At 48.4% G+C, this 15529-nt stretch overlaps 1 protein-coding gene across 1 annotated transcript in view; it reads left to right on the forward strand.

Moving 5' to 3' along the window:
- Positions 1-8206, forward strand: part of LOC310897980 (uncharacterized protein) — a 54821-nt gene extending 46615 nt beyond the window's left edge. The window contains exon 12 of the transcript XR_014582868.1: positions 8013-8206. The gene's annotated coding sequence lies outside the window, so the exon portion shown is untranslated. The remainder of the gene's footprint in view (positions 1-8012) is intronic.
- Positions 8207-15529: the final 7323 nt, after the last annotated feature.

Consider the following 15529-nt stretch of genomic DNA (forward strand, 5'->3'; position numbering starts at 1 on the left):
TAGTTCTTATTTTAGTGTTATGGGAAAAATGGTCATTTAGGGATTTTTTCCATTTTTTTTTTTTTTAATCAGAGAAGAAAGGAAGCAGCACATAGAGAGAGACATTAATTGGTTGCTGATTCCCTGCTCAACATTGCTGGTGGAAAAAGAAAACCTGGCGATCATCCTTAGTGCACATGGGCTTCACAGTATTTGGCACAAGGCAGCATGCAAGATGAAAGTGTGTCTCTTGACAGCTAGCTCCGTACTGGCAGCCTTTACTCCAGGCAACAAATTAATCCACTCAACTGTGTTCTGCATAATTGTTGATACTGTCTTAATTGGTACCATACGTTTCTCTGTGTCGACATGTCCATCATGTTAATGTCTGGGGACTGTTGTTTCCTGCCAACTCGGGAACAGTGTAGCCTGCTCTGTCCTAACTGAACTTCTATCTAAAAAGCCTCGGTGGAGAAGTGTGACTCTATGGCAGAGGGAAAATGTAGAGCCATGTTGGGGCATGACTCAAAATTCATGAGTAAAAAAAAACAACGGGACTCCTGATTTCAGTAGCAGTTGGAGATGAGCCAGCTCTTCCAGGGCTCCCTAAGGACAATCCAGTTCTGCTGAAGTCAAGTCTGAAGGCAAAAGAGCTGATCTGCCTGCTCCCAGGAAATACGGGGTGGGGGCGGCAAGCATTTTCTAAGTGTCCAGGGCAAGACAGCTGCAGAGCTAATCGAGCCGGGTGCACTGGTGGTGGATTGGGATTAGCGTTTTGCTTAATGACAGGCAGCTCGGGCAGAGCCTGGAGGGCACATACAGGCTGCTGTTGTCCCAGTTCCTCCACATGCTGAGGTCACAGGGGCTTCATTTGATCAGCAGGAAAGTCCCGGGGAGGTAGAGAGCTGGGTGCAGCCCAGGTGAAGATGACTGTGCGTGAGCATTGACAGCATCAGCTCCCAAGAGAAAAAGGCCACCTTGTCACCAGGCAAAGACGTCACTGATCCTTCCCTCCCTGGCAAGGCAGGGACAGGTACAGGCACTAGGAAGCACTACTGGATGCAGTTGCCTCTGAAGAGGCAGCCTCTAAAAAAAACATTAGGTGCTAGCGTAAGGGGGCACGTCTGGCCATCTCTCTTGCCACTTCCTCGTCTCCTAAATAAGAATAAATACCATCACTTTGTTTCGCCAGGGAGCTGCGCAGTTACAGTTATTCGAGCTTGTGAGCAGTCAGGATCTATAGGAGTAGGCATCTCACTGAGGACCATATGGAAAATGAGTAGCTGTGCATTCAGAGAAGTGCTGGAACCGTGCACGGTACCTAAGGCGTGAGCCAACACCATGAGTGATGAGAATCAAATGTTGAATATTTTTTTTTATTTGGTTAGTGCCACCCCTGCTAAGCACCGAATTGTCTGGAATGGAAAAAGTAGCATGTGATTATGAAATGTGAGACTCTACTGTAAGGTAAATGTTCAGGGAGGGCAAAAAATGTTTGCACAAACGACCTCACTTCTAGTAACCTAGCATCTGGAAGTGTCAGGCTTCAGTTCTGCAGTGAAATTTTTTACTATATTATCGCCTGTGCACGTACGCACGTACACACACACGCGCTCTCTCACTTCTTCTTGCTCAGCTCTTGCAGTTGGTTGATATGAGCTGCACTTATTTACATCATTTTGTGTGCCATCATCTCTTGGTCAGGCTGTTGGCTAGCTTTTAAGCAAAAATATTTGCGTGGAGATGGGAGAAAGAAGGCTTCTTTCCTCTACTTTTGTAAAGACATCAGTGAATATTTAGGCTGCTGCCAGAGTATGGTTGAAAAGCTCATTTAAGAGAGCAACAAAACGCATGGAGAGATGTTTTGTGGAGGTCTTAAGCTCAATACTGGCATTTGGGTATGGAGAAGGGAAAACCAGGAGGGGAATAATGAAGAACTTTTGCACAGTTGTTTTGAAGTGTAACTAGAAAATACGCCTGCTGAACTAAAGCATTTTATTTAAGAGTCCTGCTGTTCTCGGAAACCTGTTTGGGCATGTGCAGTGCAGTGGCAGTATTGGTAATCAATATGCCAAAAGAAATGTCGTTCTTTAGCAAGCCGTGGGCTGCCCTTTGTGGCTCCCAGGACCTGGGGGGGGGGGGGAGCTACTTCAGTGAATTGACATAGACAGATGAAATGGCTGAACTAAAGGAAAACTTTTACCAAAAAAAAAAAAAAAGACAAAATGAGACCTCCAAGCTTTTTCTGGCATCTCCGTTCACCTTTAGTGGCCAAAGCACATTTGCAGTGTCTGATGCAACTCCAACCCCGGTTACAGTCAGGCAGCCCCACGGTTTCCACTCCAAATCCTTTCTAGCCTCAGAGCTCAAGGGGTTCAGGTAGCAGCTGGATGACCCTTTTCCCTTCCAAAGTGCCTGGAGGAGCCTTCCGTCAGCTCAGTCACTGCAGATAGGTGCAGCTGAGGAATGCAATGTTTCTAGGCAGTGGGGAGAGGTGCAGGCTTCGTACACAGGGAGATTATAATCTTTAGACTGTCTTAATGAGAGGAAGGGGGAGGTTTGAAACCTCGAGCAGAGAGTGAGTGGGCTCAGTGGCTTTGCTCTGGTCTGGGCACAGCTGGGAACAGGGCATTGGGTGGGAGCTGCAGGACAGTGGCCATGATCATGGGTGTCCCCTTGGGGAGCTCCCAGCAGGCACATCCCAACGGGCGCCATAGACCTGCACTGTCAGGTGCTGCCTAAATGCTGTTTGGGCATCGTTTAGTGCTGGTTTCCTCAAGCATCTGACAGAACTGTGGTATAAAGCAGTTTGAAACGGGGATCAAACCTGAGATCCTTGAGTTGATGGATTATTTTAAGAACCTCCCCCAGTGACTCTTCACAGAGCAGTGTCTGGGGAGCCTTTCAGATTTCTGCGCTTGTCTCGTGTGCTTCAACCTGTGAAGAAAGCATCCTGGCTAGGCTTTCCAGAGGGCTTTGAAACATTTCTCTGCACGAAACATTTCTCTGCACTTTACACTGTAGCAACAACTCTGTAAAGAATCCTCAAAGAGGTGATTAAGTGTGTTTTGTCAGCACTTGAAGCGGAGATTACATCGTCTCGTAATGTATGTATGTAAAATCAAATCAGAGCAGTCTTCCATTTCGTAATGCCTTTCACCGTGAGGGAGACTCGAATGCTGCTGCATCTGCTGGTCAGATGCACAGTACAGCGCTGCCTCGTTCCCCTACTGCCCTAACGGCATGTGGTAGCAGTTTTTAGGACAGGAAGTTTATATTATCTTTTCCAGTTGAGACTTTATTGAAGTCTAATAAGAAATTGGAATTCGAACAGGGTGCTGTGCCTAGTGTAGTTACTCGAGCGTTTGGAGAGATCATTTAAGGACTTTGAATGATGACAAACTGGGCTGCCTGGTGCTTGTAAACTAGATGTTGCTTTTCATGAAAATTCCCTTTAAAAATACATTCCTGTTATAAAATTATCACACATGCCCCCTCCAGCTTCAGCATAATGTCACTTTGTCCATTCCTTATATGATTCCAGTAGGGCTTTTTTTTTTTTTTCCAGTTTTCTTGGGGAAGAAAATGTCATAAGTGGATCTGGCTCAGACACTGCGGTGACTTTTGGTTGCTTCTGCTTTTTACGATGTCGAAGTGAGCAGCCATCACCGTTGCTTACTGCCAGAAGATGTCACTTCTGGAAGCAGGGATGATGTGGAGCTAACGCTGGCTGAGGGAGGAACAATCTGTTTGCTTATTGCTTCTCATAGGCTGCGGTGCTGGGTGCTGGGGCTGCTAGCGGCCTGAGAGCCTTCACCCTGCCTGCCCGTTCCTGTCTTTCCCTCTAAATGCTTTCTACCAGTCTACCCTTGCTCTGTTTTGGAGGCTAACAGTTTCAGGCCAAGCCAGAACCACTGTAAATCACATATTAAAAATGTTTTACAAGGTTGTGCACCAAATGGGAAACATGCACACAGGGTGCATTGTTCGCATGCGGCTGGAACTGAAGCCAGAAACAGCAGGAGAAGGGGAACGAGGCCACGTGAAAGCCCAATGGAAACACTCTCCAGTCGTCCTGCAGTAACAGGACCACGGGCCCCTTACAGCTCCCTGGCTCACTGCTGCAGCTGCACTCAGCCTGCTGAAACCTCTCTTAATTCAGACTCAAGTAAAGATGCCCCAAATGCATCCAGGAGCAAGACAAATTCACATCCCTGGTCAGTGAGCAGAGAGGCTGTGGGTGGTGACAAAGGGGAACGGATCAGCATCCCTGGTGCCTCATGGCAGCAAGCGTCCAGGCAGGGGCTGCAGGAGGAGCAAGGGGGAAAGGCAGGAGGGAACTGTAGGGATAAGACGGATTGGAAGAAGGGGGGGGCTGAACAGGCAGCAAGACATCAGTGTGAGCCCCAGCGTCAAGGGGAAGATGTCCCCAAGCGGTCAGAGACCGTGTGCTGTGCAATTTAGATTAAACTGACATAGGACTCAATAATTTCGTGCTTTTAGCCTGGCCCAGCTAAACCTTGTCTATCTGCTTTTATCCCAGCGTGCAGAGAAGGCCAGGGGCTTGTTAAATGGGAAGCAGTAACCTTGCATTTAACATAATTGCAGCGTTTGTATTTGAAGAAACAATTTAACATGGTTGTAATATTTAGCTGTAACAATGGCTCTAATATTTTAGATGGGCTTTTATCCATCCACAAGTCTTTGTTTCCTTCCCCCCCCAGGTTAAACTCGAGCTTCATAATCACTGATGACGTAAAATAAATTAAATAAATGTATTTAAAAAAATTAACTGCATTAGGATGCTGCCAAGCTTTTTGCAGGGCTTACCTCTCCTACGTCTTCTTCAGTATTGCATCTAGGCTCTTTTCCAAAAGTTTTTACACCTCGCGTATTTCTCCTGGCCTCCCTAGAGCTGTATCCCAGTGGGTTGAACGGGAGATCCCTATGCCGGAGACCGTGCCTCGCTGAGACGGTAACATCTGAAATGACACAGAGCCATGAAGTAAGTGGAACATGACTGCTCTCAGAGCTGATTTGAACACGGTGTTGAAAGACGGAGCAGGGCGAGGGAGATCCAGGCTGCCTTTGATTTTTTTTGTCAGCCGATGGTGATGCTGGCTGCCCGTGATCTTGCTGCTGACGTGCGCTGTTGACAGGCAGCGATTTTTCTGCCGTCCTGGTAGCAAGCAGCTGGGGGCTGTGCTTCTCACCAGGCAGGGGCTTGGTTAAGAGAGAGGTGACTCTGAGAGGTCTCACCTGTGGTTACTGGAGACACCCAGCGGTGACAGCTTGGAGACCTCAGCTCAGGGTTTTTGTTGACTGTCTTATGAGACTTCTGTGTTTTTTTTTTTGGTTGTTAAGTGGGTCTTCAAACTCTCATGCTCCCCAGGTGGGTGGAGGTCAGCACGACTGAGCTGGGCACCTCGGGCTGTGAGGAGTGATTTCTGAGCAGCCCTGCTGAGCTCTTCTGCACCCTGACACCAAACCGCTGCTCTCCAACACGTGCAGCTGCCTGGGGCTGGGAGGAGAGCTGGAAGGCTGATTTCGTGGAGGTAAAACCATGCATTTCTTCCCCCGCCCCCTTCAGGGCTCAGCTGTTAACTGGAATGGGATGCAGGTCAGGTGGGAAGGATCCAGCACCAAATTTGGGTCTCTTCTGTAGACTTTTAGCTTTGGCACGATGAAGCCAGTCTTTAAGGTGACTTTAATGTGACAGGCTGTTTCTGAGGTGTCACTTGGCTGGAGGCTCTGTCAGCCGGTACAGTGGCTGTGGTGTCTGCAACAGCCAGTCCGTGTTGATGCACTGACACAGGAGGCAGGCAAGAAAAGAGACAGTGGCAAATACCTCATTCAAAAGTACCCTTCGGGGGGATAACCAAAGCACTGTAGAATAAGAGAGGCTGGTAGGAGTCCTTGTATGTACCTCATCCAGTCCCTGGTGAGCACAGGGCCAACCGAATGAAGTTGCTCAGGGCCGTGCCTCGCTGATGTTTGTGTATCTCCAAGAAGAGGGAACCCACTGTCTCTCTGCTCTGCACTCCGATGTTTGACCACTCGCAGAGTAAAAAACACTTTTCCTAATGTCCAAGTGGATTTTCCTGTCTTCCATCTCATTCTCGTTGCCCCTTGTCCTTCCCCTGTGCACCTCGGAGAGGAGCCTCGCTCCGTCTGCACCGTCACCCTCCAGCAGCGCGGAGTGGAGTGGGCACTTGGCCGGTTTCTCAAACGCAAGACGAGACGAGTGAGTAGCTCTGTAAAGCCAGCCTGTGTTCTGTGCATGAAGAGAGTGAGGTCATGCTGGTGGGGACAGTACTTTGTGTTGGAGAGTTCATTATTAATTGTGTTATCTAGACTTTAATGCTCTCTTTGTGGTGTACTAAACAACCGCTGTTTAACAATGCAAAGCACTCCGTCTCTGGGTTAAAGAATACCTCTGGGTTCTGTCTTTCATTAAATTTGTTCTGCTGTGTGTGCACAGCATTCCTTTCCACTTAGCCAGCCATCCTCGTAGGCTTTTAAGCAAGCAAGGCCATAAAAATATTTACATTTTTCTATAGCACTCGGTCTGTACGCAGTCAAACAAGCATGGCACTCTCTGAAAAGTGGTGGGACTCAGCTTCAGCGTGTTGTCTGAGGCCGCAGAGGCTGGCTCGCCTGCTCTGCAGTGAGGAGACCTTCTCACGCACAAGTGCCTCCACTGCAATCAGCCTTCTTTGCTGGTGCCTCAGGGAAAGGCAGTGTGTTGGAACTGTACCTAGACATAATTTTGAGCCTCTGGTTTTATTTGTGGGAAAAGCTCTTAAATAAATAAAGACAGACGTGGTGTTCGTTCAAGACATGTTTGACACGCTGTTAAAGCCCCACGGATCGCAAGGAGACTGTAGTAGGTGGTGTCACCGCTGCTTCAGGCAGTTAGGATAACATGAGGAGTGTCTCCTGAGTCGGGCTTGATCCGCCACCCCTTCCACTGCACGCTGCTGATGTCAGCTCTGTGATTGATGGCGCAGAATCTGGCCTTTGGGGCTTATCTTGCTGAGCAGAGGTTTTTACTCCTATGTGTGTGTTCGTCGTTCCCTGTTCTTTGTACCCCGGTTTTGGAGCAGTCGTGGCAGCCAGAGGAAAAATGAGCTGAATGGAAGAACGAGGCTGCAGCACATACACAACCGGCGGGTGTAAGCTCCAGATCTCCAGCACTGCCAGTGCTCACTGCTGCAGGGTTTTGCTAGATCCAGGTGTCCCAGCTCCACTGAAATTCAGTGGGGTCCTGGCTCCAGGCAGTCTGTCACACGCACCGTGCTGTTACAAGTGAGACTTGAGTAGCTGCAGGGATTTTTCAGCGTGCCTGGGCACCTTGCTCCTGCTAATATCAGCATAAGGTAGCAGCCTTGCTGTGTTTGCAAATCCCACTAGCCATTTACTGCAGCTCTGAGCGGCAAAACCCTTCAGACAAGCTCCTTTTCCTTTTGGCTGTACAGGAGTTCTCCTGGGAACAGAGGGAACAGAAAAGCAGGAATCAGGCCCCAAACTGCTGAACCTGGTCATTCTAAAAGACACTAAATCCTTTCCACATACGAGGAAAAGCAGCTTATCTCTCTTTCTTTGTTATGAAGCAAAACCTTCCACTGAATATATATATATATTTAATACGTATGTGTGTGTATATATATAAATATAGGTGTATATATAGCAGCATAGCAAAGTGTAAGTAATTTTGTATAAGTAGTACACATTATGCTGCCTGATATATCCACTCTAAGTCAAGAAACAATTTCTGTAAAAGCCATAGCATGTTCCCCCATTTGACAGAATGGATATATGAATTGAATTTTATCTACTTTCACGTCAGTATGTTTATATAAATGCACAAATATGGATCTATAGACTCTCTATAGACTACGGTCATTCCTAAATATTCTGTATGTATGATCTGTCTAGTATAGTTCATGAGTGGAAATATAGATACATGTTATATACCTCAGAAAAGTGGGTTTTACAAAATTGTTTCTTTATTTTTTTTTGTTTTGACACAGAGACATGGTGCAACTTCCCAAGATGGCCCTCAGAAGGAGCACGCTGAAGAGCTCTGGAGAGCTTGAGGGTGGTACCTACAGCGAGAGGCACGTCTCGGAGATGCTCTTGACTGCCTTGAGACATCCCGCTGAAGCTGACATTTATGTTAAATGACTCCATGCTGATCACGTTATTGCAGTAAATGCTAAATGCATCTGATGTTGAGCGCGTACGTTCTTACCTTTCTTGATAACTCTATGTTAATATTACATTAATTATTCCTGAGTTACAATGCTGTTGAATGTTGATAAAGGCTGAATTGCTTCGTGAAATGCTGATCCTGACAGTCCTGTGGCAGGCGCTAAAATGTGATTTCCAAGTCTTAGGGGGGAAAAAAAGGAATATATTACTATTTCTGATTAGAGGACTTCAGAAGAAACATATTCTAGTCACATCTTGTGGAGCACTCACCTGAATCCCTCTTGCTTTCAGTAGCTGTTGCCTTTGCATAAAACATAAAAGGAATATACTCTTCACTTTTTCAGTTAATATTTTATAGTGATTGCTGATGTAGAATCAGTTCAGCATGTATGAACACTTCTCTACAACACAGACTCTGTGTGCATATGAAGCTGTGGTCATTTCCTTGGCTCATGAGAGCTGATGCGTTGGAGAAAAGCTGGCGGAGCAAACATGGAGAGATTACTTCTCACTGGTATCACCTTCCCTGCAGGTTTGGATCTGAGCTCTTTGACAGCTCTGCCAAGGCCCATTTCTGCACACCTAGTGGTTATCTCAGACATCCCTTGTGTAACTCTGCAGTTTTCATGGTGAACTGCCTGGCAAAGTTGAAGACTGCCAGGACTGGGAAATCACAGCGCTTCATTTCCAGATGAATTGGGCAAAATATCAGAAGAAAAAGGGTTTGGGATAAAATTACTAAAAACACCTAAATTGCTTAGGAAGCCTCATTCATAAGGTATTGAAAAAATCTCTGGGGTGGCCTCAGGTACTGAGGTGGGGGTTCCTCCGTGGGCTGATGTTCTGGTGAACAACCCATCAATGATCTCAGCAGCTGGATTAACACAGTGTCCCATCCGCTATGTTCAGCTAAGGTGGTCCAAAGCTGCCAGTCCAGGCTCCTTGTAGGTGTTGTGGAGGAAATAAACAGCTGTGACTTCTCTCAGTGCCTCCTCACCTCCCCAGAGACTGGATAGCCAGTGTGGCAGGGGAAGGGGTCAGAAGGGGAGGAGAAATGTTCATAAAGTGGTTTTTCTGTTTATTTATTTATTTATTTATTGGGGGAGGGGTGGTGGTGGCAGTGTACGTGTGTGGGGTTTTTTTTAACCTTCTTCCACTCTCCTGCACAAGCAGTCAGTCTGTCCTTCACTGGAGGGGAAAATGTTACATCTCTCAGAGTGTTTGAGGTTTCTGTTTGTTTGTTTATTAAAAAAAAGAAAGCATCTGGCATATGTATGCAAACATTAATGAGTCATTTAAAATATTCTCAGCGCTGCACTAGTGAGATTTCCAGCTATAAGAAAAAATATGATGGAAGGGAGCAGGCAGACCCCAAAGGACTGTTTTCCAAGCATAGAATGGGGTGAGGAATCTTACTTTTTTACTTCCTACCTCTTCTTTCCATCACCACCACTCCCAGGAGCATTTCCAACCCTCCAAACCCATTGGTGAGGACTTTGAAATCCGAGTTAAAACGAGTCTCTTTGAGACTGCTGTGCCCTCTGTAGCGAGCCTGATGCTTGCCAGTGGTTCTCTCCAAGAAAAGCAGTTTATTTCCGACACTGTGCAGGGCCACAAATAGACTTGCCATTGGGGAGAGAGAAGTGTGGGTCAGTGTAGCTCTGTCCTTTTGCTGAGACAGCCGGCAGCTGAAACCAGGAAAATCAATTAAAATTCAGAAGTATATAAGAAGTAAAGCTCTAAGAAGGCTCAGCTGCTTTCTCGGGTGTTTATAAGCAGCACAGCGGGCTGAAAAGCTCTGGACAGAGAACTGTTTGAAGGGCAGCAGCCATGAGGATCCCTCACACTGCTGGGATTACAGAAATTACTAGAGTTTCTTGACAGGAGGCAATTTCCTAGTGCAAATTGAACATTTAAATCTCCAGCAGTGTAATGATTAGAGAATTCCAGTTTGGGAGTAAGAACTCTTTTCCTGCTTTAGATTTGTCTCTGGGAAGGAGGTATAAGCTAAATCTCCCAAAGGGAAAAGATATTCATATATCCGGTTACACTTTCAACTTCAGTTGTATCAGAGGCAGTATAATTATATTGCATTGGCTGTGCCCAGCCTTCTCCCTCTGTAAGCGAGCCCACGCGCTCAAAGATTGTTAGAACAAAACTGTTGCACTATATGCAAAATACTAGATTTTGTTTACTGCTTGATTTTGTCTGTTCCTGCTTCTCAGGCCTTTACTAAAGAGAGGGGAACAAGAACTGAAGCAACTCCAGCACCTGGGACCTGTTTAAGAAAAAGCGAGAGGACCGTGTGTGATCCAAGCTTTCAAAATCCATTAAACTAATCCTCAGAAATGGCGAAGCTGCCTTAGGCATCGCCAGAGGTAATGGGTAATAACTTTTGCCGGGGCCTTTTGGTGCTTGCACTTTCATGCTTTGAATTTTAATCTTCTCTGAACTTTTTTCAGCCATCAGCGAGGCTGGGAACTCGAAGTGTGATAAAGTAAGAGCGTAACATGACTGCGGGAGCTGGCATTTCTCAAAAGTGCCTACGACTTTGCCACAGCTTTGCCACAGAAACCCAGATAAAGGCCAAGCCCAATCTGGCACTAAGAGCAGCAGAATTTGCCCCACCAAAAGTATCTGTACTTGCCTGATCGCAATGGTGAGATAAAGAGCAGGGAATGCTCTGAAAGACACGCACTTCCAAGCCGTGGCTAAACCCCATTCCTCATAGCTAAGAGGAGCTTAGGGATGCATGTTTTGACTCTTTCCTGGTTACATATTTGCAAGTGGTTACTTAATCAATTATCTTCCTATCTCTGAAAGCTTTTTTATTATGGAAAACTCCTAAGAAGCAAGCTGGGTCCAGATTCCAAGATGCAACAATGGGTCTGTTACAGCCAAAAAAATAGGAGGGGTGTGCACAATTTCTCCAACTGTAATATGATAAAACAAACAGATGAGAGCAGCCTCATGTCTGTTATGGGCCAGGGGAGTAGGAGGGCTGCTCTGGCACATCCTGCTTTAGCCCAAACTGTAGCATTTAGCCTCTGTAGGGTTGTCCTAAAACCACACCTTAAGGCATGTCGTGATTTCAGTCCCCGTACAAAATAAGCACGTGCAACCTGGTAACGAGAGGCTGCTGTCAGGTTAGGGGAGGCATCAAGGCTTCGGGCCCCTTTGCTGGAGGGGAAAGTCCTTTGCCTTGACACAAATCTGCTGTGTCTTGCAAGGATGGGAGGAGGTAAGTGGGCTGCGCTCTGTGGAGGTGACAATCCTGCCTTGTGTGAGGGTCCCCATCCCTCCTGCTCCTCCTAGGGCCGGACAGGTCCCAAACCATCCGAGCCCTGAGCGAGAGGTGCGTCTGCTGAAACACCCCCTTGCACCCAGACAGATGTTCTCTCTCAGTTCTTCCCTGTCCTAGTGAAATCATTCATCTTCCAAATTGCTTTTTGTAGACGGCTGCTGAATCATGCACGGAAACATTCATGGGAGGGAAAAAAAGAGGCTTCTTCAGGCAGTGCTCAGCAGTGTAGAGCAGCCAAGGCAGGGTTTCCTTCACCCCTCTGTATGGAAGTAGCTTGCATTTGAGTAAAACCAAACAATTTTTATTTATTCTCACTTTAGATGCTTTAGACAGAGCTTATTTCCTTTTACCTTTGGTAACAGCTGTACCCATGTTGTAGGGAACAACTTAACTATTGGCACAAACTGCATCCGCTCTGGAGGAGCTTGGTGCTGCCTCAGCACGCACAAATGCTTGCAGCCACCATGAGCAGACAAACCCCCAGCATCCCTCCACCTTCTGGCAGTGTCCGTTCCCTGTGGATATCTGGGTCCAGACTCCTGGGTGCATCTGGGTCCAGACTCCTGGGTGCAAAGTAAAATGCGTATTTCAGTTTGCCAGGGCTCTTCTGAATGATGAGGTAAGAAGAGCTGCAGCTTCAGCTGCTGTGGTGGAGCTTAAATGTCGCCCAGAGACTGCTGCTGGGTCTATTTGTTGTATTTCTACATATATGCCGTAGAGCACTGTGTGGCTGGGAGGTCAGAACAGAACTGTAGAAAACTTTTTGTGAAGCAGAGAGGAGGCACCGTCTCACGTGGTCAACGAAGAAGGGAGCGGGGTGCTGCGGCAGGGAAGGATTTTGATGATTTTCTTAGTGCTGCTCGTGAGGCTGAAAAAAGACCAAAGTCTGGGCAAGAGGGTGCAGGCAGCCAGCTCCTGAAGCAGAGTGAAAGCAGGGGGAGCTAGAAATCGAAGAGGGAAGGCTTTGCTCTGGCTGATGGAGAGAGCTGGGAGAAGGGGTGCGCTTTCCTGCAGGCCGGAGTGGCTGCTGAAGGGGCTGCAAGGCATCCAGTGAAGAACGTGCATGCAGAGAGTCTCTGTGTTCCTGCACCCAGCCTGGTGTGGTAATTAATCTTTTGTGATTCTGACAGATGCCTGCAGAAGAGCAGAAACAAAGATCCCACTCTGACAGTGATTAATGCATCATTAGTTGTCAGGCTGAGAATTTTGGAAGCGGGTAAATAAGCACTAGCCCCAGAGAAAACTGCAGAGGATTACAGCGTGGGGAGAGCTGGGGCTCAGCACTTATTTACCACAAGCACTTAGTATGTTTTATTACTTGTCTGAATCCACCCTGTTCTCACAACAGAAGGAGAAATGGATGCAGGATTTCAGAAGCAAAGCTCTACCTCCAGCTTCAGTTATACAAGAAGGAGTGGCAAAAGGCACAGCCGACCCAAGCCTGGGGTGCCCTGGACAAGGGCTGGCATCATCTGGGACACTGATGCCACAAAGCACCTGCAAAGGAGGGAAACATGGCATGGAATCACAGCTATGGGTGGCTTGAAGATAACTGAAGGCTCTGCTGTAAATGTCTGCTGTTAAAATGCTTTGGCCTTCATCTAAGAAACGCCTCGCAGCCGCTGAACGCCTGGTGTCCGTGCCACAGCAAGGGTTTTGCTCCTGTTTACGCTCACCCTTCCTGGGTCTCTCTGTGCTTTGCTCCCTACAGGGCAGCTGGGTGCTTGGGGGCTGCTGGGGAGCTCCCCACACCTTGGGGGGCAGGACCTGGATCAGGAGCTTCCTTGGGCTGCTGCAGGAGCACTTCTTGGGGATGGGATCGCTCACCACGGCTTTTTACCTGCTCTGGCTCCCAGGCTGGTCCCTGCTGGGGATGGGGACAGCGCTACCAGACCCAGGCAGCGATGCCAGGACCTGGTGGTGCTCAGGTGCAAGGCAAAGCAGAGATGTTTGGGCTGGAGCAGCTCTGGCCACACTTAGGAGGGGGATAGCAGCCTATGGAGGCTGAGACATGAATCAGGATGCAGCAGTTGAAGGGGAGCACAGAGCTCAGGGATTGCAGTTTTCAACCAAAGGGCCCAAGATCTGCCAAAATCTTCCTTAAGGTGCCTGAGGTATTTGCAGGCTTTGATTTCATTTTAACAGTGGTAGCCTTAATGGCTCGCAGTTTTTTTGTGAGATGGGTTTACGGATGCTCAGCCCTGTTTTGCAAAGAGCGCTGCTCTCTCTGGGTCAGTGTTCCTACAGACAACTGCAATGTATAAAATACAGCACTGTGTGCTCGGCCTCATTCTCACATCAGTTTCCAAGCTGAATCCAGGTAGCTAGGGGCTGAGATGTTTGTCAGTGAGGTGGTGTTTTTCTGGCTTTTTTGGGGGGGTGGGATTTGCCCAGGAGTAAATCTCCATGAAGACCTGGGGACAGAGGATGGCTGCAAGCCCTCGTTAACCCCAAAGGGTGTGACATGACCAGGGTGGAGCCTGCACATTTCTTCACCTCCAGCATCCAGCAGAGCGCAGGACCCACTGCTCAGGACTGGGCACAGAACTGGTATTTTGGGATTAGCTCTGGTTGCACGCAGCTGTCCTGTGCTTGCTGATTTTCTCCTGGGTGGCTGAATGCAAGCGCTTCCATCCTTTTGGTTCTTGGTAAGAAAAGCTGCTGACACTGGCTCTGTCTTGTGGAGCTGGTTTCTACCATGGTCTGCTCCTGCTCTCCTGACTGTCCACGTCGGGGCTCTCTTGGGCCTCTTGCAGCTCTCCTTCAGCCCCAGCTCCCCATTTTGCTCCTAACATGTCTTGTTTTGCTTGATGGACGTTTCCTCAGGAATGCTCCCAGGCCCTCTGCTGCTCACGTTGTCGCTCACTGCGGCTGTCCTTCCCTGCAGTACCGCAAAGCAAGCCCGCCTCCCCAGCCCCGCTGCCCCCAGGCAGGGCTCAGTGCCCGTGGGGCACCCAGCCTGCGCTGTCGAGAGCCTGCTCCAAACCTTCCAGGCCCAATTTCCGTGCCGTGAAAACACAGAGCCACGTTCTCGGGCTGATGTAAGCTGGTGGAGCTCCATTGATGCCGATCCAGTTTATACAAGCTGCAAGTACGGCCGAGAGTAAACGAATCGCTCTGCTGAAACGTAGCCAGTGCTGAAGCATACCTGTCCCGTGGGATGCTGAGAAGGGAAAGTCGCTTCCACCCCTTCTTGGCTGGGGATCCACGAGCGAGCTCCAGATCTGGTGCAGAAAAAAGGCTGCAGTGTAACGCGTGAGTCACTTTACCTGCTCCAAAATGTCACTGGTTCTGGGGAGAGAGGCAGCAGCTGCTTAGCAGAGTGCAGCGCGTGTGGCAGAGATGCTCCTGTTATTTATATGGCTCCACAGATGAACTCGGTGTCGTGCAGAGTCACAGCCTTTCCTCAGGCAGTTTCCAGCGCAACTCACTCCCGAGCAAAGCAGGAGCAGGCCACGTTGCAAGGAACACCCCAGCCAGTCCAAGGCCCTGCAAGGCGACAGCGCGGTGTCACTGCTGGTGCCACAAACGCACGGCAGAGCAGCAAAAAGGAGGTGGGGAAATGCCAGGTGTGGGAAGAGTTTCCCCTCAGCGTAACTCCATCCTCTTAACGTTTTTCCCTTTCTATCCTCTGTGGTTCTGCAAAGCATGTCTGGAGGGCAAAGCTTGCCTTTCCTTTTGCTGTCTTGAAGGAAAGGTGAGGAAAAGAAGAATTCCTCTATCTCACAGCTGCAGACATGAGGCAGAGGTCAAAGGCCAGATCTGAAATAGATATAGGCCTAGGAGAACAGAAATGCCCCAAGACAGAACCCCTCGCAGGGGCTGGAGCCAGCGGGGCTGAACAGCCCTCCCAGGAGGAACCTGCTTCGCTGCAGCAGGATGCTGCCCAGGACATCAACAGTTCTGTTACCTGGAGCTAGGGTAACGTTTTTCAGATTCCCCTGGATTCGAGGGGTTGTGACATCTCTCGTCTTTTATTTCTTTTTAAAAACTTCCCTTCTTTCTCAGGGGGAGCCCAGCTTGCAGGTGCCA

This window comes from Anser anser, assembly GCF_964211835.1.
Source record: "Anser anser genome assembly, chromosome: 3".
Lineage (NCBI taxonomy): Eukaryota > Metazoa > Chordata > Aves > Anseriformes > Anatidae > Anser > Anser anser.